At 37.1% G+C, this 23197-nt stretch overlaps 1 long non-coding RNA gene across 1 annotated transcript; it reads left to right on the top strand.

Annotated features, from left to right (window-relative positions):
- Window positions 1-10908: 10908 nt before the first annotated feature.
- On the top strand, window positions 10909-11768 carry LOC135744655 (uncharacterized). The gene is made up of 2 exons (XR_012337936.1): window positions 10909-11044; window positions 11560-11768. It is a non-coding gene; the product is annotated as an uncharacterized lncRNA (long non-coding RNA).
- Window positions 11769-23197: the final 11429 nt, after the last annotated feature.

The following is a 23197-nucleotide window of genomic DNA, read 5'->3' on the forward strand; positions in this document are numbered from 1 at the left end:
TTTTTTAGTTTCGGGTTGTATTTAATCTTCTAAAACCCGTCAGATAGTCTGTTTAAGACAGTTCTATGGTGCAGATTGAACACGCTAAAGTTTTTTTTTGCTTACCGGTAGATGTCACGTGACAGACGCAGTCGTTCCATTACTCATCACTATGACAACACAACAAGCTTCGTCGCAAGGATTGAAGTGATGATGACAGTAGCGAAGTGGCAATCGGGAGAGACGGGACTTTTGCCGGTGGGCCGGTAGTGTTTTGAGGCCGCTGATAATAGCCGGGCTTTCAGTCTTTTGTCATGTATGCACTCCCGCCACACATTGTATTTCTCGCGCAGAAACACTATTTATCATATTTAATATGCTGCAGCGCCCAAAATGTATCTGGCCGCACTGCTCTCTCTCTCTATCAACCCCGTCTTCCCTAGAGTTCTAGTCGAGCGAGCCAATACAAAAAAAAGAGAAAGAGGGTACACAATAGCCAATCAGAAAATAGCACTGTTGTATCCGTGTAAGATTTCACACAACAACCAATACAAAAACATATCCTTGTTTGCTTTATTTATACTGCCAATAATTTAAGACTGTTGTTATTACACGAACTAATTTGTTAAACACATTCAAATTAAAAATAAAACGTAATATGTGGTAATCTCCTGCTGTCATGCTGGAACAATTAAATTAAAAGCCTGTCTCTTATAGACGCCTGTCTCTTTTAGACGCCTGGTGTGATGATAGGTTTGGGAAAATAAAAGCCCGGGCTATTATTTGAAGTTTTACGGTATATGTAAATATATGTACATATAATATAGGAAAACGGCCAATTTTATATATGTCACATGTATGTAAAACTTATATCAAAACCTATATTGAAACATATATGTTTATATATGTTTTTTCCATGTGGGATCCTCCACAAAATAAATCCAAACGGCTCCAGGATGATAAACAAATGTCTTCTGAGGGTAATCCGCACGGTGTTGTTGTAGAAATATCCATATTTAAAACTTTATCAACGTTAATAACTACCTTCCCGTAGCGCCGCCATCTTAGTCGCGTCCGCATTCAGGATGAGAGCTTACGCAGCCTACTGAGGCTACTCTGCTGCTGCTCTGTGCCCCCGCCGTCCGAATTTGTAATATGTCACTAAGAAAAGTGCGTACACTACGCCAATACTCTCTCCTGAATACAGAGGAGTCTAAGATGGCGGTGCTACCGGAAGGTATTTATTTTCGTTAATAAAGTTTTAAATATGGATATTTCTACAACAACACCGAGTGGATTACCCTCAGAAGACCTTTGTTTATCATCCTGGAGCCGTTTGGATTTATTTTGTGAAGGATGGACGCACTTTATTTGGACTTGAAGGTCGTGGACCCTGTAACATTACATAATCAACTGAAAATCTAAAACATTTTCTAAAATATCCGAAAATGTGTTTGTCTGAAAAACGATAGACATATGCAACTCGGACAGCTTGGGGGTGAGTAAATCATGGGTTTAATATCATTTTTTGGACGAACTATCCCTTTAAGTCAGCATGTCTTAAGAATTTACTATTTTGTATAACTGACTTAAAAGGATTAAATTACCAACTTTTATAAGGCATCTGGACTCAGTAGTCGGTCTTGTCTACATCACCAATCCCAGGAAGTAAACTGTTGCCTACAATCTGTGTGTTTGTTGTATTCCAAGAAAAGAGATTTACGTTGGAGACAATAATCGTCATCTTTGGGTTTACTTTGGGTTTGTACCTTTTACATATTGTTAACATGTACTAGAACACACCTACACGCCAAAGGAAATGTAAAATGGTGAATCAGATAATTGGTGCAAAACTTGTTTGTGTGTGAAGATAATAAAATTATCTTTTTTTTTGTTCAAGGGGGTTCCAAACATTCCAATTCTGAACTACATTTTGGTTTGAACTATTCCTTAATGGTTATAATGTATCTTTATCTTCCTTTTGATGAGACAGGTGCAAGATTCATAGGAATATAAAATACATGATCATTCTTAAAAACATATGCGTGTGCAAAAACAACTCAACAACAGATGCTGAGAAAAGTTTTGCTGAAACATATGAAGAGCAGATGTTAAGAGTGGCAATGCTTCAACAAGGTGTGTGCATTTCTCAGACAGCTCCTAAAGGGTTTGTGCCAGGTAGCCTGAATGAAACATCTTGAAAGCAGAGTCCAACATTATGCATTGAGAAGAAATAACGGCAGAGCACTTTGAAGACAAAAAAATATTAAGCAACCCCGTGTGACACATCTACTTAAACAATGTCTGTGAATGCAAATCGTGCATTTATGTAACGCGTGACCTTTCGATGTGATACGTAATACGTAAGGTCGAGCTGGTGAGTCACACGGCTTTTGTAAAACAAAAAGTTTATTTTTATGGCGAAAATTATCATCTTTTAGCTAGATAAGACCCTTATGCCTTGGTTAGACCCCTTTGAAGCTGCATTGAAATTGCAATTTTAAACTACATTGAAACTGTAAATTGTTGAGGTCCACTAAAGTCCACTATATGGAGAAAAATCCTGGATTGGTTTCCTCCAAAAACTTAATTTCTTCTCGACTGAACAAAGAAAGACATAAAAATCTAGGGGGGTGTAACACAGTCTCACCCCATTTCGTCAATATTTGACGACACTTGACCATTCGTCATATGTTGACGTGAAGGGTATACCTTTCGCGTCATTTTTTGACGAACTGGGGACTTCAATACGTACGTTATTTTATTACCATTTGCGCGTCGGTTTAGGGTTAGATTACGCAAAATTAAACAGTGTACGCGAAATTAAACAGTGTACGCGAAATTAAACAGTTGTCACCTGGCGTTGGGGTTAGAAACAGTTGTCACCTGGCGTTGGGGTTAGAGTTAGGTTTGGGTAGGGATGTCATTATGTAAATCTAACCCTAAACCGACGCGCAAATGGTAATAAAATAGGAAAGAGAATGCAACGGACGTAATAGTATTGAAGTCCCCAGTTCGTCAAAAAATGACGCGAAAGGTATACCCTTCACGTCAACATATGACGAATGGTCAAGTGTCGTCAAATATTGACGAAATGGGGTGAGACTGGGTTGGGGGGTGAGAAAATTATCTAAATTATCTTTTTTTTAAAGTGCAGTTATCCTTTAGGTTACTCTAAGTATTTCTACTCTACTGGGATTTTCAAGTCTTTGGTATCTTTGGAGCCATGAAACACACATACCAGTAAAAAAACACATTTCTTCTATTTTATCTTGGAGGTCTGCTCACCATAGCAAAAACAGAAACCATTAAAAATTGTTGGGTGCCATCAGAGACAAATGTGAACTGCCACATTTTGAAATGCCATGGTTAAAGGCATTAAAAAGTGATTCAGCCCACACAATAAACCATTTAACTGCATGTCAGTTAAAAAACCCAAAATGCTTCTTTAACATATAGACATTAAACTTTTGCTTCCAACTTTCAGGAAAGTACAGAGCTTTACAAAACCTTGAATGTTTATGTTTGAACACACACATTCTTCTGCTATGGTAACGCTAAGGAAAACCATCATAAATTTGTCTTTGTAGGTTATGCTCTGGGGTTTCTGGGGCTCAGAGCATTTCATGCAGTTCAAGATTGTTAATTTTAATATAGAGAGGTAAAAATCTAAGTGTAGAGTGTGGAACGCTCGATGAAGCATCAGAATGAATTTTAAAAAGCACTTCTACTTTATCCTCACAACCTTATTTTGCCAATGTACAAGGTTATTCAAAATCTCTAAACTGCCAATGACGTTTTAGATCAGGGTTTGGCATTCCTGGTCCTGGAGGTCCACTGTCCTGCAAAGTTTAGCTCCAACCCTAATCAAACACACCTGTTTTGATTATGGTTGGAGCTAAACTTTGCAGGACAGTGGCCCTCCAGGACCAGGAATGCCCACCCCTGTTATAGATAAAGAGTAGTGAACAATCTGACGCTTGAATGCATTCTCTGGAATCCTCTTAAGTGGAGGACTTCTATTGGTGTCCGCCTTCCGTTTGGTTGCCGCCAAACCACTTTATAGTTTATTACCATAAAGTTGAGCTGATTTAAACTCTAATGTGTGTTGCAATCTCACTGATTTCAATGGAAGCTTGGAGACTTTCGACGACACGAGTGACAGTGACTCTTGGGAGACCGGATGGAGTGGGTCCAGTCGTGAGACAAAGTTAAGAAAAGTTAAACTTTATGCAAATGATGAGTGACTTTCTTGAGCGACTAACACTTAGCACGAAGCAAGGGAGTTCACGTCATCCGTCTCTCGTCTGTTACTGGACTAGACGTTACTCATTTTTTTATGACAACCAGATTTAGGAACGCCTCCTAACGACCTCTTTGAAAGAGACGAGCGACACAGAGCCACTTTGTTGTTTGTAATGTGAATGCGGCTTAAGGGAACGTTTACACGGGCATAAAACATTCATGCTTGACGGAAGGCATGTCTGAAGCGTGGCCAACAGGCAATCACAGTGGCCGCAACACATGCTCCTCTGTTTTCTTTTCTTGCATAAATGTAATTGGCTGGCTCTGCACTAGTTTTTTTGCAAAAGGCGATCTGATTGGTTGACACACGCGTTGAAAAGTTAAGAAATTTTCAACTTCTGCCGTGAGCAACGGCAGTGACGTGATGCCGACGGATCCACAATTCAGTTCAGCAATGCATGACGTCACCCATTCAAAGTAAATGAGAAGGATTAACGGTGTGAATGTAACGCAAGGGATGATGCAACGCTCAATATGGGAACTCTAGCGAAGGAAGTCCCGTCTTCCAGTTAAAAGAACCAATCCTCAATCAATAAAGACTGTCACTGTAGTGTCAGGCAAGAGGTTTCCAAACTGTGCACATTCGAAGTAGCTGAAATGACCTTAAAAATATGTTTTTTGCACAATTTGAGTAAAACAAATTTGGTCAGAATATATTGTTTGTTTTTTGGCACGTAATATTAGAGATATTTGTATTTCCTCATTCTAGTAGATAAGACTTTAGTCTTGCATGACTGAAATAACTGCCCAGAGGTGTTACATACATGGCTGCCTAGTGGTGTAGTCCCCTAAAGGGACTTTGAAAAGCTTCAGTATATTCCGGATATCAGTTTTATTTTTTCTTTACACCAGGTGACTGATAAATCAAGAAGGAACGTCATTGTATTTTTATCTATACTACTGATTCTGTGTTTCAGTAGCTCAATACGTAGAGCATTCCATTAGCAGCACAAAACATTAGGGGTTCGATTCACATGGAACACACATACTGATAAAATGCTTGTGACTGCTCTTCCGAGGGGCGCAAATTCAAAATATGAGTGTCATGTGTGTTGCTCATGTTTTCAAAATATGTGTTTGTTGCGTCATGTGAACCATGTGCATCACGTGTTTCGTCAAAATAAGTGCCTGCTGCACATGAGTCAAAACCATTTATGATAAAAGAGATGCTCACATTCACAAAATACACGTAAGACACTCCCTTAACAGTAAACTCTGATTGCGCACGAGATTATGCGAGTATCTGGCAAACGCAAGCTTCTCTTTTATCATAAACCCTTTAGACGCATCTGCAGCAGGCTCTTATTTTGACAAGACACGTGATGCACATAGGTTCACTCGACGCGCCAAACACATATTTTGAAATTACGAACCACACATGACGGGCTACATACATGTTGTGACAAACTTCGCATTGTGCGCCCTCGAAAAAAGAAGTCACTGGCTGCCACTGATAAAATGTATAGCTTGAATGGTCTTTGAAGTCACTTTGGATAAAAGTGTCTGTCCAATAGGTAAAGTAAATCATTCTGAGCAATGCTGTTGTGATATCAATAGCTGCCTGAATCCCTGTATTCTCAGCTCATGAATTGCAAAGTGTTGACTGCTGTATACTGTTATGGTTTTGTGGTGACAACTTCCTAGACGGTTTGGTGCTCTTAGGGTATAAAGTGTATTTTATGAATGACCATGGCTGTTGAGAGTTGATCCAGTGGCTTAGAAATGGGTCCGGCACGCACTTTACAGCACAGCTTGGAACAGCTGTAGAAACATTTTCTCAGTCTGTTTTTCGACCGCGGATTTATTAGTAGCTTCAAGACGAACCTTCAGCAAGCGCCATGGAACGGATTCCTTTGACGGCATGGAAAAGAAATATTTGAAATATAATGAATAATACTCACAGTATGGAGCACGTATTCAATCCACACCAGGAGTTTAGTCTGCCTTTAGATCTCTCAACCGAAACCGTTCCCCGGCCCTCTCTTAATGGATTTATGATCGATTCTCACATTAATCTGCTATACCGATCACAGTCATATCTGTATTCTCAATATCTACGACGCCAGGTCAGCTGAGATGCAATGTCAGACATACTCAGGACATACTGCTGAAAGATGGTGGGGGTCGAATGAATGTTTATCACTGTAGAAACTCACATGAACAAATATAATGAAAGTGAATGTGAGGTCATAAGCTTGGTACTTATAGAAAAAATAGATTTTTTATTTTAAACAGTTCAAGATTACTTAAACCACATCATACATTTCCTGTGAACTACCCAACTGCATGCAAATCACCAAAAAAAGGGCAGACTGGAGATGATGCCAAAATGGCCGAAGAGTATGGTTGCAAAATTTTGGAAACTTTCCATGGAAAATACACATGGATATATGGGAATTGTGGCATGGATGAAGATGAGTTGGATGCTGAGGAAGCTAATGTTTGTATGTGATACAGTTTATAAAAATGACCTAAAATGTTTTTCAACTTGGAATATTTTCGAAATTCCCAAACTTTGCAAAAGAGAACAGATTTGCTTGAAGAAACTTTGGCTATAACATCTATTGGTTAAACTATTGATTGTGTAATTTCAGGTCTCGACACAACTGCAACAGAATATAAAAAGGTCATGCATCCTCTACGAACAAACATGCACGCTCTCTCTCCTTCTAGATGCAGCACGATTGTTTTTTTGCAGTGCTAGAGCCCTCAGCAGCAACGCTACAACAGATGTGGTAATGCTGATGCTCTCTGTCATTCTCATTGGTTCTTTTTTCATTCCTCCAGAACGATCCAGACGTCATGGGGTCTGTGTGCAAATGTGATAAGAGCAAACAGAGATTGCAAAACAACAGACAGAGACGGACAAAAAGAGAGAGAGAGAGAGAACCAGAGAATCATGTGAAAACAAAAGCAAAGCAGCTGAATAAATTAGTGGATTATGGGACCAAGAGAAAAGAAGCAAACCATGCACCACAGATAAAAATTCAAGCAGTAGACATGATGGATGAATGAGTCTGCTTGTTTGGATGAGTGCAGAGAGGTCTGGATGTGGGATCTTTTGAGCAGGTTGTGGGTATGTACCCTGGCAGCCGAATACAAGCCGTTTGTTAACAGCGGAGCATTAACAACCTGTGCCAAAAACATGAACAAGCTTTAATCAAACCATGCCTGTGTTGCAGCTGCAACAGCACTCCGGAGGAGGAGAGATGGGGAGGAAGAGGAGGAAGGGCTCAGGTTCGGGCCTAGGCACTTGTGATTCCTAGAGTGCAGAGGAGGGAGGCTGTGAAAACAATTTGGGCATGTGTATGTGGAGCACATGTGGAGGAAATGGGGAAACATGCTGATCATTTAAAGCATGGGGAGAAATGGCGAAAGCATGAAGAACAAACAGGAGATCTGGAAGAGATTTTTAGGGGCTGGTAGAAAGGATGAAGGCACATGTTTTGGGAATTTGTGCACAGCTTCTCTAACTAACATACCCAGCAAGACATTCCGGGTCAAGCTGCTTACCACAAATTGGTCAACTTGGTCATCTAAATAAACATACAGCAATCTTAAAAAATGTAGTCTTTCAAGAAACGTAATAACTGAACACTAAGTGATACTTCATCTCTCTCAGTAATCCAAATATGTGCAATGGTTTTAAACACTGATTGATGCGACCTGCCCACTGGCTGCATCTGTGTCGCATTAGTCTGTTTGCTGAATCATACTGGTTCCTGTTTATAGTGACTTGTCTAAATATACCATGCACTGAAGCTAATGAAATCACTACTCATCTGCTCCGTTGGGAAGAGGCCTTTACAGCATCCAGCACATCTGTTCCCTGTGCACTACATGCATCTCTATGCAACACCTGTTGGTTTAACCTGGATCAAAGTTTATGGTGCAGGGAAGTTATTTATTGCATAAAAGGGCTACGATGATCTCACAAAGCATGCATGATTCTTGAAAGTTTGGACTATGCAAAACTTGAATTCATTAAGAACGATATATAAATAGTAGTAACAATGAAGAATTAACCACCCAAGTACTTACAGTCAACGCTTTGAATGATATTAAAGTAAAACTGCATCAGGTGTCACACACTGTAAAAAAAAGTCTCAACCTACTATTTTATGTTTTGGCTTGTAAAACGTTGACATATTTTACAAAATCAAGTCGAAATCGTTTAATTATTTAAGTTAAAGAAGACATATCATGAAAATCTGACTTTTTCCATGTTTTGGTGCTATAATTGGGTCCCCAGTGCTTACCTCAACCTAGAAAATGTGAAAAACTTGTGTAACTTAGTTTTGGTAAACAATTCTCTGCAACATGTGAAAAAATAGGTCATTGAAATTTGGCTCCCCTTGTGATGTCAGAAGGGGTTCATCCCGCCCCTTAATCTGCACTATCCAACCACGGCACTGCAATTTAGTGCAGAGATCAGCTCATTTGCATTTTAAAGGACACCCAAAAACAACAAATTTTTCCTCGCACCTACAAAGTGCCAATTTTAACATGCTATAATAAATTATCTATATGGTATGTTGAGCTAGAACTTCACAACCATACTCTGGGTGACATCTTAAAAAAGTCTTGTAAAATATCCCTTTTAAAGTAACAAAAAAATATATGAAGAGTTTGGTTCCAAAATAAAATAAATCCTTTGATTTCTGTAAAAATGTGTTTTCTATACAAGATGACAAGATGAAAATCACTATTTTCTATTGACTATTAACGTTCACATAGCATCTTTAGGTAAAAATTTAAATCCATAATTTAATTGTCAAAGATTTATTATAAAAACTGATTTTTTTTCAAAATGCTTTAAATCTATTAAATCAATATATAAATGTGCATTCATCTTTGCCATTTTATATTAATTTAGTTGATTAGTGGTATACACTGAATAAAAAAATAAACATTAACGGCAAAAAAAATGAATCAAAACTTACTTTGTCATATTAATAACACTGTCATTGCTGCTGTCATCCTTGGGACGTCGTCGCTGAACTTTTTTGACAGCGATCAGCTGTAAAATGTTTTGGTCCTGCTCGATTTTGGTTGACTTCGAGTAAAATAATGGAAAGTTTTTTTTAAGATCCCCTGGCATCAGCGTGTTAGCATGACAAAAGCTTGATGCTGTCGTGTGAGAACAAGCAACAGCCGGCATTTTTCCTGCGCCCGAGTGCCTCTCACGTAAATTTTTCGATTTTGATGGCTTATGTTTCTTCCCCGCCACAGAAAACCACCACAGGTTTATCAATGCCATCAAAATTAATATTTTGTTTCTGTTTGTTTATTGATCACGAAGTACAAAGTAGACAAGAAAAATTAGGATTATGTGTGTATTCAAAGTGACGCCATTATTGTTTACAATGCTTGGAATGGTGCGCTGCGATTGGTTGAGCAGATTTATTGCATTCTGCAGGGAAGGAGGACTGGTGTTTATTGTATTTTGGGAAAAAAGGGAGAAAAGATGACAGAATAACATGGCGCATATCAGATTTTGCTTAAATTTAAGAATTTACTTTTTAATACTGACCTGATATAATACTGATTTGGGCCGTAATAAAAAAAAGGCATTTATCGCGTTTTGGAACCGAACTCTTCATAGGAATTTGATTGATTTGACAAAAACGCTGCATATTTTGTACAATGCATTTACCAGAAGGCATTTTCAATAAGATCTGGATAAGTGCATCTGCCTTTAATATTAAACTCAGAAGTTGATGCATGAGGGAGAAATAAGCATTATTGCAGGCCTTTATATCTACACTGTAAAAAATCCAATTAATGAAATGTTGGAAGGGCAAAAATATATAGTTGAACCAATTTTCTTGTTTGGGCTTAGTTGAGTAGACATATTATTTTAAGTCTAGATAAATCTGTGTTTAAAACATTAAGTGAATGGTTATTTCCAAATTCAGTCAACATTCAGAATGGCTATATTGACTGAACTAATTAAGACAAATCTGGTCAATATGTGGACTTATGACAGCTATGTTTCCTGACAACAAAATGCTCATAATATTACTGTTATTTGGTAACAAAATGTAATTTTAAGATTTGTTCAGGCGTGAATGTATGTGCTTTAAGTTTAAATATGCGGTCGGTTAATATAGATAGCGTCTATTTAAAAATGTGCTCGGAACATTTCGGACGGAGAAGAGCTCCAGATGAGCTCCAGAAAATCACAGACACTTAAGCGCTTACACCCCGCCCAGCGCAGCCTCGCCTCGGCAAGCCCATCAGAAATCGACTGCTGGCTCTGATATCTCTGTGGCGTTTAAACATGCGATTTAATTCATTTTAATTTCTTATACTTAATAATAAAAGGTTTACCGGTATGTTTTAAATCATATTTTAGGATTGCACTTAAATGATATCGCTGTTGAATGATATTTCATATCTTTCACATTTGTTATAACTGGGCTGCGTACTGCCTGCGAATTTGAACTTCAGAGCTGAAGGTGCGAGTGGAGAAATAGTCCCAATATCATAACAATCTTAAAACTTCTAAATATACCCGTGTGTGTACCCGTGTGCGTGCGTGTGTGCGCGCGCGCGTGCTCGCGCGTGTACATGTATGTATGTATGTATGTATGTATGCGCGTGCGTCTGTGTATTTTAAATTTAAAATGTTTTATCTCGGAAGGATCTGGATCACAGGTCATTTCATCTGAGATCAATCCGCACGCAACAGCTGGAATCACTTACTGATTCACACAAGGGAGGACACAAGTCAGCCGTTTCCTCAAGTTCACGTCAGGTAAGTGTTTGTAATTAAATGTTAATTTTAGAATATATTAATTGACAAAGACGCAAATACTCGACGTTTTTGTAATTATATTTTTGTAAAGATATATTAGAAGTGTGTTATGTTATGTGACCGAAGTAAAGTGGAGCTATTTTAGTTAAGATAAAAAGCCTGGATAACGTTATAGGGTTGGTTTACCGGACAGAGTTTAGAACTCGGTCTTTATTATAATTGGGACATTTTTACAAACAAACCTTATATAATACAATACTGGCGTGCATTTTGAGATAAAACAATAGCACTCATATGTTAAGAGATGTCAGTAAGTTATTTTAGTCAGTGAAAAGCCCTGTCCGAGAAAACCGCCCAATAGTGTTTAATGTGTGATGTCTGAGGGAAATTTGGCCTAACATTAACGTTATTTAGGGAATAAAGTCTTTCACCGTCAAACTTTATTATATTAAACATGTTATTTATGTATGTGTGTGTGTGTGTGTGTGTTTATATTCCTCTGTTTATCAAACCAGAGCGGAGATGATGTGAGAGGCAGACCCGAGACATAGCGAGACAGTCTCCGCTTGGACTGGCTGAGGAAAGTCTCCTAAATGGCCCTGGAGATGTTCTGACTGACTTTGGAGGCTTTTTGGACTGTTTTATGCCCTCTATTTAAAGAAGACTTAATTCTGTATGTTCAGTCTGTATGATAAGTGAATAAAAAGCTTTTGTTTTTATGTGACTGAAGTTAATTATTTTGTTTACAACACCAGCATAAATTATTTGATAAATAATTTAAAAATGTTATTAAAAAATCCCAAATAATAAATATTAATTGAAGTAACACATAAAACATTGAGTGAATACTTAAATTTTAATTGACAGAGTCTTTGCTGTAAGTTTTTAAAGATTCAACTGATTAAAACATTTTAGTTGAATGAACTATAAAGCTAATTGAGCCAACATACTTTTTTATATTTGAGCCAAATTTGGGCCAACTAAAAAACATCAATCCAGGTAACACTTTGGTGACAGAAATTGAGTGAACGTAAAATTTCTGTGGAACTAGTTACTAAAAAATAATTCATTGAGCTAACAATTTATTTTTTACAGTGTAGGGTTAAGACTGTAATTGCTAACTTCCCCTTCTACTCTTGACAGATTCATTCAACTGACCTCTGAAAAGTTTTAGGGAAACACTTTTTCTGCCAAACAATACATTTCTCAAGTCACATCAGAGATCTCGAGTGACCAGGGAAAACCATGCAAACGCTTACTACTAAACACAGCTTGTCAAGTTTTATCAAAGCTTCATGTGGTCACAATAACATATCTTCTATACCTGCTGTTTATTGAATGACGATAACTTATTCCTTCTCTTATCTCTGAACCACTCTTCTCCCTCTCGGCTGCTCCGAGACTTTGGCTCATGAAGAAAGGGAAACCCTTCTGTTTAATTGGCAAGCACTCTTTTTTATTCATTACAGGCTTTCACAACAAGCTGTTAGACAGATTTCATCCATTACAGGAACAACATTACCAAACGAAGAACGGAGCACAAGGTTACACTGCTTACAAAAACACAGCCCATAATTTCTTCACCAAGGGAAAGCTTAAAAATTTATTTTTCTCTATGAGGTTACATAGTTGGGTTACAGTAAAGCCCCTGAGAATGACAGTTGGTGTGGTGTTTTTTCGATGGGGAAAATAAAGAATAGAAACAGTCGAGTTCTTGACATCCTAGTAGGTGTCCAGGGGTGTAGGGTGTTGGTAAAATTCTGGATCAACTCCATACTCACTTTAAACATTTTCCTTTCTTGTGGTGAAACTGTCACTCTCTGTGATTGAAAGGTTTAGTACCGTGTTCCCAGTGCAAACATTAACAACATCTTCCCATGAGCTTTGAAATTAAGTCTTTTATATTAAACATTGTGATAATATCCACATTTACTGGAATGGTCTATATCGGAATAATAATCTCTGGACTGTTTAGACTTCTGACTGTGTGACAAAATGACATCTGTAGAGACCAAGTTATTCTCTTTGGGTAAACAAAGTTTCATTTTAGTCATTCAAATTACTATCCCTCATGTTTTGATGAAACTGACCGTACTATTTATATGTTTGGGGTTCCTGAGAATCCGGTGATGTATGTGTAGAAATAATAATATACGTTTCAATTTAAACTCTTATTTTCTCTAAAAATTCCTTCAACAAGTTCCTCTGACTTAATTAAAACCCAGTATTGAAAGATTATGCTTGTTTAACCAAAAAATAGGTTGTAGTTGTACATGTTTAAATTATTTTTATTTGCACATGTTTTATATCTGGAATCTCTGAAACCACAAACATCAGTAATGTAATGCTTCTCATGGTAGACGGAAGTCCTAAAGATTAGGTTGAAGAATTGGGAATGAAGGGATAGTTCACCCCAAAAAATATGTATACATTTCTTTGTTCCGAAGAAAACAAAACAAAAATTATATTATTTAAAAAAATGTTTGTAACCAAATCAGCAGCACCATTTACTTCAATAGTATTAGTTTTTTTCTACTATAAACCTCAAAAAATGATTTTCAAGAAAACAAATCTTAGTATTTTTGTCTTGTTTTCAGCAAAAATAGCTAAAACTTCTTAAATTAAGATGCTTTTCTTGATGAGCAAAACGACCCAAGAAGATAAGTCTAGTTTTTAGACCAAAAATATCAAATTTAAGTGATTTTGTGCATAAAACAAGCAAAAAAAAAAAATCTGCCAATGGGGTAAGCAAAAAATCTTGAACATTTTTCTTAAACAAAAAATTCAGGAAAAATTTGCTTACCCCATTGGCAGATTTTTTTGCTCGTTTTATGCACAAAATCACTCAAATTTTATATTTTTGGTCTAAAAACTAGACTTATTTTCTTGGGTCGTTTTGCTCATCAAGAAGCTTCTTAATTTAAGAATTTTTGATATATTTCTACTGAAAACAAGACAAAAATACTAAGAATTTTTTTTTCTTGAAAATCATTTTTTTTGCAGTGTAGAAGTCAGTGGTGCTTCTGATTGGTTTAACATCAACATTCTCTCTCTCTCTCTTTGTCTCTCTTTCTCTCTCTCTCTCTCTCTCTCTCTCTCGCTCTCTCCCTCTCTCTCTTTGTCTCTCTCTCTCTCTCTCTCTCTCTCTCTCTCTCTCAGCCCAGAACAGACAGGTTAAAATAGACACATTCACATCCAGAAATTATTGACTAGTAGCATTTCACAAGAATGGGGGGGTTAATTAAAACTTTGAATATGCAACACATACATATTTTAGAGCTAGGGATCTAATTCATTCAAGACTATAAAAGATTTATTCTTGATTTAAATAGAACATATGCAAACAAAAATAAACATATGTGGCCAAAAGTCTTGAAAATCCTTCAACAGAGAATATGATAATTTGATTTGAGAAATCACATGAGAAAGTTTGATTCACCTTTATGATGTACTCCTCTGCAACAAGTTTAATTCTGGCATTCGTGAATTTACACAAATTACACAAATTATGCCCATTTTTATAAGATTATGAAATACATTTCTGGGGCCTCATTTATAAAATGATTCGTAGAAACCATCCTACATTTGATCTTACAAGCATTTATCAACAATGCGTACGTGTGATTCATAAAACGAATGTACACACAGAACACGGGTACCCCTTTCTTTCAAATGTGAAATCTATAAATCGCAAATGATCTTGAACTTGGCGCAGCTGAGCAGTTTCAGATCTCCATCTTTAAACAATGCCTAATCAATGTTATAGACATATAAAAGAGCGCTTGTCAATGTTTAAACCTTTTCGAGCAACAAGAATGGCTTATGTTTCCAAAAACCTGCATCAATCAGACAAGTAAAAGTGCGTACGTCTGCTCAGACCCTGACGTGGCGCTAAGCACTTTTCCATGTCAAAGACAGTTTCTATAAATATAGACTTTGCTGTGGATTTTTGCATACGCACACTTTATGATCAAATCTGTGCATACCCATGCTTTATAAATGAAATGTGTCTGTGAAGTTTCAGCTCAAAATACCCACAGATCTTTTGTTATAGCATGTCCAAAATGCCCCAAATAGGGCGTGAGTAAAAAGTGCTGTCTTCATGTGTGTATCTTTAAATGCAAATGAGCTACTGCTTTCGATTATTTATAGCTTTAATTCTTGTTAATACAGTCTGGGACAATAGTATATTTAGCCACATTTGTGCTACAACGTGCTAACAAACACATTTAGAAAAGATTTTGTGTAATTAACCACTCAGTCAGTGGGTGTGGTGGGGCTTTGTTTGTGTGACATCACAAAACCAAGAGAATCAAAACAGCATGTCTAATGAGACTGCTCTGGTTTAATAAAAAAAAAGGAGAGGTGGGTGGATATATTTCATTGTACAGTATATGTCCAAACACCTTGTAAAAGTGGATTTTGCATAATATGGGCCCTTTAAATATCAAGTTGATTTTAACAAATCAAGAGACAAAACTAAATGGGAAGGAAACAGAAAAGGTATTTTTTATCTTTAAAAAAAAGAAAAAAGGATGAAAAGCAACAGGTCAAGACAGAGACACATAGAGAAAGCAGAATGGATTGTTCATGTGAAATTTTTGCAGATTCAAAGATACTCCAAACAAATAAACGATAAATTACACCCAAACATCAATTTTCCTAAAAACCTAAGTCTGTTGGCTTGCTTTTAACCTCTTCTTGCTTTTAGAGTTGACTTGCTGGTCTCCAATAACAGTTATCAAGGTTTTTAAATCATTTTACCCTGGAGCGATGGACTCACAGAGATGTTGTCAACAGACAGTTGGAGACTTTCAGCTCTTTATCAAGAGCCAGTGTTCTTGTGTCAATCCCATTGAAAGCTCTATTGATTTATAAAGCAGTGAGCATGATTTTCAGATATGGTGCTTATAGTTTTAGGAGCCTTTTCAAATAACTGTCCAGTAAATCTGACAATCTAAGCGTTCTTTATAGGGCAGTAAGCAAACCTGAGTTAAAATCTACCATCTGACTTTGTTTTAAAACCTTCACAGAACTGTTTTCACAGTGGCACAATCCATTATTCGATTAAAACCACAGTAAAACCATCAACCGCAGTATTTTCTATGTTCTCCACTGAGACACACGTGGGTGTTTCCTGAATTATATAAAGGCACTTTAATGTCCCTGGGGTTGATTTATTAAAACTGATTTTAACTTTTCTCTCAAAGCCTTAAAGTTATCCTTGGCACTAATAGCCATTATACGCCAAAATGTCATTGTAAAATGTAATTTCTGCCACTGAGTGCTTTAAAACACAATACATTATTTGAGTAGTGGTGTAAACATGATTAGAATTCATAAAAAGCCTGTATTCTATTTATGCATCACTATAATTTGTGATGCAGTGTATCAGTTATCTTACCTATAAATAGTAGTTGTCTTGTCTCTAATCTTTATGTGCACATGTTGTCCAGGCCTTCCTCCAATAATGGGGGTTAATGGGGCAGAAAAAGATTGACTGTTAGACACCGCAGGTCCAAGAGCAGATGTCCACCAGCGCTTCAATGCTGCTGGCAGATAATGATATTCAACAGTGCATTGCTAAATATGAGAAATGTCATTTTAATATATCACAATCTATCACTTCTTACAGTCTATCGCCCATTTTGGTCACAGAATAATTGAAGTAATACTCTTTTTTTGTTCTCTTGTTGTTGATGCATGACTGGACAAAAAGTATTTTGCAGTCTTTTGAAGTGAAACTGCTATGTGGTTTGTTTATAAGACAGGAGGGAGAAACTGAGTTTTGATGATGAGTCCGAGTCGGTACGATTTCTCAAGCACAGCAGTGCTTCATGTTTTGCGGTTACGACATAAGTGTTAAGACTCAAGCAGCCAAACTTTTGACGACTGGCATAAATTCTGGTCAACATTTTTCATCACATTAATGGCGCTTTTCCATTGCATAGTACCCTACGGTTTGATTTGGGTAGGCTTACTTTTCGGGGCCTTTACCTCGGTTGGGGTTCCAAGCGACCCGAGCTGATACCAAAACGTGATGCGAAAACACTGTAGATCACTGATTGGCCTGAGAGAATCGTCACTACCAGCGTCATCGCTATAATGTAAAAGATTAGCTTTACCTTCATGCTAGCTTGCCCTGTCTCGACCAAACCTGTTGTCATCTGTGGTTTGCTGTTAGTTCCCAAACTTAAATGCAGATTAATATTCACGACAAGAAATGTTGGCAAACTGGACTAAAGCAGAGATCAGGGAGCCCGTCACAATCTATGCTCAAGCTGAGATCATTCACCGGCATGACAGAACAGCGCATCACACGCTCCTTAAGATCTTGTCATAAATGTCGGAGCCGATGGTGTAGTGGGCAGCACTCCGACATGCTGTATGGTGCAAACGCACTTCCAGCGACCTGAGTTTGAATCCCGGCTCGAAGTCCTTTGACGATCACATACCCCTCTCTCCACCTTCTACTTTCCTGTCATCTCTCAAAACTACTGTCTATCAATAAAGGCAAAAATGCCCCCCCCAAAAAAAAAAGTATAAAAAAAATATTTTTTTGCAGATGCTGTGGAAAAACCCATCAAGTGCAGGACTTTAAATATGTCACGTGTACACGTGTCTTTATGGGATCTTTACAATATGTGTGTTAATGCATGTAGAGATTCTGGAAAATCATTGGCAGTGTGAATGAACCAAAATTCTAACTATCCCAGACAAATCCCAGATACATTTTCCATTCGTTGTCTCTTCTTATAAAGGGCTCTTGTGGCTCAAAGTGGATTATCTTTTTCTATATTTGTATGCAGTCATTATTAGACATTAGACATTTAGTGATCAGCGGGTGGGCTGTCTTATGCTGATACAAGAAGCAGCTAACGTGCGGGTGTTTTGCGTTATAAAGGTCTTTGGCATTAAAGTGACAGCTCTGAAGCATAAAACATTCACTACAATATTTAGAAATGTAATAGTCTTTGACATTTACACAAAACGGTTTTGAAAGAACAAGACCCTTTAGTCATTCACAAACATGCAGTGTTGGCTTCAGCAAATAAGATTTGAGCAAAGACATTCATAAAGTTCACAAAGCAATTTTCTCCAACATCTCTGTTACAAAACCTCCAGATTGTGTCTTATGGTGTTTTTATTACTCTTATCATTGCTCTTTTCAAAGAAGAAAGCCTCCTTTCTGTGTAATGCCTGTACTGACAGTAACTGCAGATGTCATGGCTATTAACATGATCTCACATTAAAACTGCTTGCTCAAAATATCAACAAACCCAACCTGGAAATTCTTCATATTTTTTCTTCAACCATGGATTGAAAATAGCTCAGCATGATTTTAGTGTGTCGATGCGTAATCATGAAGGGTAAATGCAGAAGTTTGGCGTAACAGAAGTGGAGGATGGTTTCTACATGTTTTGCATTACAATAGTTCTCTATAAATTGAAAGCAATGTTCAAAATGACACTTAAAGGTATTGCGGAGGATTTTATTTTTCCCGGTGGATCATCAAGAATATTGGTCGTCCTAGTTGTCAATCAGGAGTGTTGCGCAGATGCATTTTTTTTAAAAGTGGAGAAGGCGGTTCTTTTCTAAAATTCGAGAAAATCCTCCGCTACAACTTTAAGGGCTTGTTATAGTTGTGCGTAGGTCCTACGGCGTAGCCGCGACGGCATAGGTTCCGCATCGGTTTTCATTGATACTTTTGCGTTGTTGTCCACGTCGACGTGCAAACACACGCACCAACCGCTGGTAGGCAGTATCCACGCGTGTAACCACAGTAGCAGTGCGACCGTCAGAGAAGAAGAAGCTTGGCAAGTTAACCCACAAACGAAGAAGAAACAGCAACTTGTTGTGTATGATTTGAGAAGACCAGCAATGATGGAAGTAAATAAACAGCTACTTTTGTTGCAGTTTGAGTTAAATGACTCCTCAACTTGGCCCATCTTTGTTTTCACCATCGCAAACGGAAATACCTATGACGCAGTTTTTTTACCTGACAGGAGGGGTTCTGGTGGACCAATCACAGCGCTTGCGGTCCGCGTAGAACTGACGCACTGTTAAAAATTTTGTGAGGTGCACATCAGGCTATACGCAGAGCTACGCACAGGCTACGGATAGCCTACGCCGAACTGACGCACGACTATAAATCGGGCTTAAAAAAATACAAATGAAATCAAAATTAGAAGTCAAAATTATATGTTAAGGAAAAGCTATTCTTATTTGCTTAAAACATCCTTTTAAAGAGACTCCGACCCTACACAGACTACAAAGGGATTGGGATACATTTTTTAGGCAACACTAGCCAAGTAAAGTTCATTTAGACACATCTGTTTTAGCTTGCAAATGAGTGTAGATGTTTGTTTGTGCTCGTGTGTAGGACAGACATTTGTCTTTTGGTTTACAAACCACTGTGGGTTTAAATAAGACAAACTTTTAGAGATGTTTATGTTTCTGATAATTAAGACATAAGCCACTTAAGCTTTTTTAAACATAATTTCTTACTTATTATTTTTGTCTTGTTTTCAGTACAAATATCTAAAAATGCTTAAATCAATGTGTTTTTTTTTTGAAGTGCATAATGACCTAAGAAAAAGTCTACAAAAAAGATACAATCTAAGTGAATTTGTACAAAAATCTGCCATTATTCAAGAAAACTTTTCTTGAATTGTTCTTGAATTAAGTGTTCAAAACAAGACAAAAATACTTAAAAAATAAGTAAGAAAGTCATTTTTGCAGTGCAGTTGTGTTTAAAGCTATACTGTATATTGTTCAAAAGCTTCATTCAATATAAAAGTCACAAGTAGAAATTATTGTGCAATTGTAAAGCAATCGTGGAGCTCAGATGCAAAAGCTGCTAAATGGCATCTCCGTCAAAAATGAGATGATGATATTAACAGAATGCTCCTGGCATGTATTATACGTTCATTAAATACTTTCACTTCAAATCCGATTAATCCCACCCTCAGGCAACTCAGAAATATTGGTTTCTTGGCAGAATCCATTAAGAGTATGATAAAAAAATGCTTATTTGCAGGAACACATGTCAGACACACTTAAAGGGTTTTACATCTGAGCTCCTCAATTATCTTTAAGGCATTTAATCACTTTTTGTTCCTCAATGCTTGTAAACATGCACTCCAGTGACATCTGAAATAATCAGTATAGGTTATGCTACATGTGACAATAGATGATTTCTTTATGCGCATTGGAATAAAGCAATAAGCCCCAAGAAGCAGTGGGTTACCAGCACATTTTATAACAGCTAAGGGGCATTGTTAGACACGACGCGAAGCGGAGAAACCCCCTTAGCTGTTATAAAATGCGCTGTAACCCCACTGCTTCGCGGGGGTTATTGCTTTTATAAAACGGTTACTTCATATGCATAACATTAGCGGGATTTCATAAAATAAAACACAAATAAGTTGTAATTATATTAGTACAAATATTACTCTTCCGCCAAACAAAGTAGTTCCTCAGAATCAAGTGTGACTAAAACAGAGCGCAGTTCCCAACCAACACAGACGCGGCAAAGACATGAAAATATGATTTAAGACTGTGGTGTTTATTTTATAAACCAACATTCATCTAATTTAATTTATACATTAACATTTATATCGTGCAACTATTGAAGTGATGATCAAATATGCTTGAAAGCATGCTTAATTCTTTCCCCGTCAGCATTTTTTTTTTAAGTTGCCACCCAGTTTTAGTTTAACCCTCTGGGGTCCGACCATTTTGGGACACTGTCAGAGGTTGCTCTTACATTTGGTATTTTTTCAGTTGCTTTAAAACATAATAATGGCAAGTGTCTCATACCACTGTGTTCAGCACAAACTGGGCTAAAATTTTATATGAGCTACATGTATGTACATGTTTGTATTTTTGAGAGAAAAATGTTTATGCGTGGTTTTTTAAAAAGCAAACATTTTAAGTCACTGATATAAGTCCACAAAACCCATACTAAACATGTTTTAACAAGACTTTCCTGAACAGAATCTAGTAGTCTAGAGTTTTTTCTTTAAAATGATATGAAAATCATCCTGCCTACTCATTCACATAAACCAATATATTGATTTAGAAATTGTAAGACACTTTTTGTTTAGAGGGGCCGTATGCGAGAAGGATTGATTGACAGCTAGCAAACAAAGCCTCGCATAATGAGCTGCATAATGAGCTTCAAAATGAGGCAGGAAGGAACTACAGTAAAGAATGTGAGGACAAATGTATACATGTTTGTTTGAGGTTTATTAAGAAGTTAACAATATAATCAAAATAGAAATGAAGGTCAGTAGGACATTTTCAGTTTATTTGGGAACACACCCTATTTAAAAAGTTAACTTGTATAAGAAACTGATAAACAACAGAGCTGTAAACTTCATGTGGCTCATGTTACCATATAACTATGTCCAAAAAGTGTGAATATGTTTTTCCACTTCATAGTTTTGTACTGATGAGAGGGATGCAGACCTGTAAGAGAGTTATGAACAGCTGTTAGCATAAATTGTCCACAGAAATACCCCTACATACATAACTGATGGGTAAATGATAGCACTACATTTAGATAAACTATCATAAACTAAATTAGTATCTCAGATAAACATCTGCAATGATTAGTTATATAAAAAGCTGTTTTCAGATGACTGTTTTCAGATGCCCATCCCCTCATCGTCTAGCTTCTGTTTTAAACGCGTTTCTGTAAGCGAGTATGAACTTTAAAAAAACATCGCATATGTCCATGCCTTGAAGAAAAATCATCTTCTTTAAATAAACATAAAATATCAAGTGAAAGAACAGACCATCTGCTTTCAAACAACAACAATAAAAAAAAACGTTTCATCCTACCTTCATTTGTTCTCTTATCACCACTCAGATTTTTTTAGCTAAAAGCGGAGATAATTCCATTTATGTGAAAAACTTTTGTAAGAGATCAGATTCAGAGCCTGATCAAAACACGCTGTTTTTAGTGTTGAGTGAATGCGTCAGTGTTTAAGTTGGGTAAGATCGCCACCCAGTGGTTAGCGGAAATATGAATTTGAGGTAAACTCCTCAGGGAGCGTTTTCTCTTTATTGATTATATGACTCAACAATATTTATTGACAGTTATCTGGATATCGCCATAATTGTGCAATTGTATACAAATTAAAAATATGATTAAACACTGTGGTGTTTATTTTCATAAATCAGTACACAGCAACAGTGGCACAGTGATACTTATGTAATGCAGTCTGAACCGTGGGTTTACCAGGGTATTTTAACACGGCTTAGAACGCGTTTCAACCAATCAGAATGAAGAACCAGAACTGCCGTTTTATAAAGGACATTTTACAACAGACGTTACAGACACAAATGGTGCATTTACTCTGATCACTCATAGTCATTTACTCATAATGATGATTGTTTCACTAAATAAGACCCTCATGCCTCGGTCGGGATTGTTTAGAGCCCCTTGAAGTTGTAAACATCGACTTAAGGTCCACTAAAGTCGCATATATGGAAAAAAATCCTGGGATGTTGTTTCTTTTGAAATTTCTTTTTGACTGAACACATCTTGAATGACATGGGGGTGAGTAAATTATCTGAGTATTCCCTTAATGATAATGATATTCCCTTGATAACGTGAGGTCATGTAAACTTGTAAACAGTTTTCTTTTGTCGAGGAAATGTCATAAACGAATAAAGCAAAATTTAATAAGCACAGATTTCTGCCCATTACCCCATTTTCGAGTTGCATCCAAACACCTGACCTGCTTTCTTGCTGTTTTTTGTTCATGTGTGCATTTCTCCACATGAAGAAGATAAACGTCAGAAACGGAAGTAAGCGTAAAGTAAAGCAAAACCAAATCTGCTCTCGAGAGGTTTACAGGTTCAACAGGTTTCGCTTTTGACAGATTTCCCGCCGGGTTTTTGACTGCTTATTTGACTAAGACTATAGTGAACTATACTTGAAGGTTGATGATGTCACTGCCTGCAAGAAACCTGACAAATCTCCAAAGCTGTTTTTGCATAGCCGGTTTGTGATTTGCATGTAAACACATGACAACAGGTTTGAATTATAAGCTGATTTTTGGCAGCACATAGTGTATAGATCATGGATTCAATTTCTATGAACCGCAGTTAATGATAAAATGTATAGTTTGAATGTACTGT

Source organism: Paramisgurnus dabryanus, chromosome 1 (assembly GCF_030506205.2).
Source record: "Paramisgurnus dabryanus chromosome 1, PD_genome_1.1, whole genome shotgun sequence".
Classification (NCBI taxonomy): Eukaryota; Metazoa; Chordata; class Actinopteri; order Cypriniformes; family Cobitidae; genus Paramisgurnus; species Paramisgurnus dabryanus.